Consider the following 5,000-nt stretch of genomic DNA (forward strand, 5'->3'; position numbering starts at 1 on the left):
GTGCATTCACTCAAACGCGCACACATATATATATATATATATATATATATATATATATATATATATATATATATATATATATATATATATATATATATACAGTGTACAGAATACTGTTATGGTATCAATAATAAGGTTAATTAGAAGAAATGAAGTAATTGTTCCTTAACTTATTTATATACATGTACAGGGAGTCTTCAAATTTCTAATGAAATGAAATAGAAAGGAATAAAACAAAACAAAATAGAATAAAACAAAAAAATAAAATAAAGATGGATATTTCGCTTATTACATTTATGATATCTTAAATGTAATAACGTAAATATTCTATTTTATTTTATTTATTTTGATTTATTTTGTTTTCTTCCATTTCATTTCATTTTCTTGGAGAATTTGAAGAATCTCTGTAACTGTATATAAGTATATTAAAGAACAATTCCTTCATTTCTACTGACTACACGCAGACACATACACATACACACGCACACGCACGCATACACACACACACACACACACACACACACATAAACTGGTACATATACATATGTATATATTTATATATACAGATATATATGAATTTGCATAGATAGCTATACTCTTTTATTCTTTTACTTGTTTCAGTCATTTGACTGCGGTCATGCTGGAGCACCGCTTTTATAGTCGAGCGAATCGACCCCAGAGCTTATTCTTTGTAAGCCTTGTACTTATTCTATCGGCCTCTGGTGCCGAACCGCTAAGTTACGAGGACACAAACACAGCAGCATCGGTTGTAAAGACTTGTATAACATGACATGCCCACCCCCCGCTTTGATTATCCTGCGGGGTTACTTTGAACGCCGTTCAAAGTAACCCTGATTACTGTTTCCGGCAGTAAGCAAGATGCTACCACCCAATTCCATACATATGCTTCAACCACTTGAGGTGGCATTCTATAGGCCTCTCAAAAAAAAGTTGGAGAAAATTCTTAAATGATTAGAAGGCTTACGGCAGGAAGAACTCAAGGACCTTAACTAAAGATGCTTTTCCGGCTCTGCTCACACCGCCGCATACTGCTCTCTTTCACTCACAGCAAGAATCTGGAAAGTGGGTTCATGAAATGTGGAATTCACTCTTTTCATCCAGACAAACTTTTTGATCAGCTACCAGACCATGAAGGGAGCAAAGCAGACGATAAAATCATCAATGTAAGAGTTTCGGACGTTGTGTTGGGAAAGCTAAAGTCAATGAGAGGAGTGGATGAGAGCAGACCAAAGAAGAGACGAAAGAAGTTGAACGTTACCCCTGGCAAACGTATAAGTGCTGAGGACATGAGTGCTTCTGGTAGTGAAATGATGGCCACCCACCAGTTCATCAACAGTTATAGAGAAGCATGGAGAAGGAGAGCAGCAATTAGAATTTGCAAGATGAAGAGCTAAACTCTGTGGATAGAGATGTTTCAATGAATGAGTATGACAGGCACTCCGGTACTTCAGACATGGCAAGAGCAAGAAACACAGAAAGACAAAGTAGTTTTGTCGGAAACTTTGTCATTGTGAGGTAAGAAAGGAAAAACATTTCCCGGTCAAGTGGTCTCAACTGGAAGTAATGGAGCAGTTGTGTCATCATGGACAAAATGTAAAAAGATAGGGTGGAGGTGGTCACTGAAAGAAGACAAACTCGTCTACGACTGGGAAGATGTGGTAGAAATGACAAAAAAAGGGATTCCACTGAACAACAGGGGTTTCTATCGATTCCCTCACCTTGAACAAGAATGGGGAATATAAAATGTAACTTACTGATAACTGTGTAATATTTTCTTTAGTGCTATAACACTTAAAGCTGTTCATTGACATTTGCTTTGTATTTGTCAATAAAAAAACTTATTTTATAACTTTTTTAGATAGATATACACACAAATATATATGGATGTAAAATATCGAAGTTTTAATTCATCGTTCAATAGATCACATATGTTATTAGGAAGAAAATATCGAACACGATGGCCCGATTGCGAGAGACCAAGAAAGAAAACACCTTTTTTTAAGTCATATGAAACAACAGGCAAGCTTCATTCATGATGTCATTATATAGTCTTATATATAAAGATAGTTTTGTGTGTGTGTGTGTGTGTGTGTGTGTGTGTGTGTGTGTGTGTGTGTGTGTGTGTGTGTGTGTGTGTGTGTGTGTGTGTGACTATTTTACAGAGAAAATTTTTCTATAAGATTGATGAGTGTGAAGTGACATAGTTTTTAGCTTTTAGCGTTTGACATAAATAGTTGCTGCTGCAGCATCTCACTGCTGCCGTATGTAGCCGCCAAAACAGACACGTAAAAATCGAATTACGACTTCTGTTAACAATTCGATGCTTCGTTGCGTATTTTCCTGTCTTCTCTTTGCTACTGTGACGACTCTTATATTAATGTTAACTGATTACCAATCAGTAACTTTAAATGGTCTGTTTAATGCCGATGTCATCAGTTAATTTGATGCGAGTTCGAAAGACTTAATGAACGGCTCTGTGCTGACGTCATCAGTCAATTTGACGGGCATAAAAAAAGACCTTGGTGGTCAGCTTTTTGTTGATGTCACCAGTCAATTTGATGCGTCTAGCTGTTAATAAGAATTTCTTGATTCGAAATAACAAGTCTCTGGTTTCAGTTTATGCAGAGACCCAGTAAATGTATGCACACGCATGCGCGCACAGACATACACACACGTACCAGTTAAACACTAGGGTCGATGTAATCAATTTATCCCCTCCCCTGAAATGGCTGCCCTTGTGGCAAACTTTGAAACCATTATTATTATTAAGATTATTATTATTATTATTATTATTATTATTATTATTATTATTATCATTATTATTATTATTATTATTATTATTATTATTATTATTATTATTATTTTGTTTCATGATGTACAGGTGCGTGTGTATTCGACATTATTTCATCTAACTTTAGAAAAATTGAAGCGTATCTTCGGCAATTACGGAACGTATTGAACTGATTTTGTGCGTGACTTTTGGCCCACCCACTATATAAATAGACTGGGAGATCGATAGATGCATACGTAAACACAGACATATATGTATACATATATATAGTTGAAATTTACAGAAAAACAAAAGACGAAGACAGGTGTGTAAACAACAAGCAGGTGTATTAGTTTGACGTTCGGGAAGGTGAGAAAGTCTCTTACGTTTCGAGCCTACGCTCTTGAACAGAAAGGAACACGAGGAAATAAACAGAGAGAGAATCTTTTTAAAAATTGTGGATTTAGCGGTCAATCATGGCGACTGGTTGGAAAAAGGTAGCTGGACAAGAGAACCAGGAAGAAGGGGAGATGTAAAGGTAAGTTTACCTTCTTGAATTATACCGACTCATAAGGGCCGGTTTCCCGGTTTCATGGCGTGTATATTCCTCATCTGGACAGGACTCCGGTCCACCACTGGATTACTCCTTTTTGCCAGTTGAGTGGAGTGGAGCAACGTGAAATAACGTGTGTTGCACAAAAACAAAACGCGTCGCCCGGTCTACGAATCGAAACTACAGTCTTACAATGATTAGTCCAACAACCTACCTAACCACTAGACCATAAGGCTCCACAATACATACAAATACATACACACGTTGTTGGCATTCCATCGCTTACGACGTCGAGGGTTCCAGTTGATCCGATCAACGGAACAGCCTGCTCGTGAAATTAACGTGCAAGTGGCTGAGCACTCCACAGACACGTGTACCTTTAACGTAGTTCTCGGGGACATTCAGTGTGACACAGTGTGACAAGGCTGACCCTTTGAATTACAGGCACAACAGAAACAGGAAGTAAGAGTGAGAGAAAGTTGTGGTGAAAGAGTACAGCAGGGTTCGCCATCATCCCCTGCCGGAGCCTCGTGGGGCTTTAGGTGTTTTCGCTCAATAAACACTCACAATGATCGCGAGTCCGCTGCGCTAACCACTGGGCCATTGCGCCTCCACACATACACACAACGCACAAGATAAAATTTTGCGGTATAAGCTTTTAGAATCTTCCGATAGATATGAAATAAATTATTTTTAATGGTGGAAGTCGAAGTAGGTAAAGCTATAAATAACAGCGTATAAAGTATTGGTTTAAAAACCTCTACTTCTTATCATTCGAACTTTCTCAATTCTTCTCGTGTAAACATCTTACAGTTCTTGCTGGCAATTACAGAGCTTCTAAAATGGATGGAGAATATTCGAGTTATCATCCTGGTATAATGGTTAGTGCGGAGGCGCGTGGCTTAGTGGTTAGGGTATCAGCATCATGATCGTAAGATTGTGGTTTCGATTCCTGGACCGGGCGACGCGTTGTGTTCTTGAGCAAGACACTTCATTTCACGTTGCTCCAGTCCACTCAGCTGGCAAAAATGAGTAACGCTGCGATGGACTGGCGTTCCGTCCAGCTGGGGAACACATACGCCATTGAAACCGGCAAACCGGGCCCATGAGCCTGGTTAGGCTTGAAAAGGGTGCATTTCTTTTATTATTATTATAATGGTTAGTAGGTCTGACATGTTCACAATAGACGTGGGTTCGAGTTCCACAGACAGCCATCGACTTTTTCCTATCCAATAGAGGGGTTTTTAGCCCAATGTTACACACACTTTTATTTATAGCTTTCTCCGCTTCGAAATCGACCAGTAAAATCAATTTTCTACAAAATATAAAATTAGTGTTGACAGAGGCTTTGAGTTTTGCCTGACGGCTTATTCAGTTACTGGAGTTCAATAAGCCGCCACCAAACTTAAAGTCCTGAATTTGGCTCTAGTTTCAGTATTGAGGCCATTCATCGGAAAATGGGTTCGAAATTCCACCAGAACACCTGATGAAGGCTGGAGAGTTCATCAGCCGAAATGTTGTGAGAACAACAAACAAGGTGAGGACATCTATCCGCCCAATTGTAAATAATGTACATAATTCCTCATCTCAAAAATAGAGAATAGTATTATGCTCCGTTGTTACTCTTAAACTTGTTTTAGAATGAGGAGATAGATA

The sequence above is a fragment of the Octopus bimaculoides genome, chromosome 11, assembly GCF_046866305.1.
Source record: "Octopus bimaculoides isolate indiv1 chromosome 11, ASM4686630v1, whole genome shotgun sequence".
NCBI classification, from domain to species: Eukaryota; Metazoa; Mollusca; class Cephalopoda; order Octopoda; family Octopodidae; genus Octopus; species Octopus bimaculoides.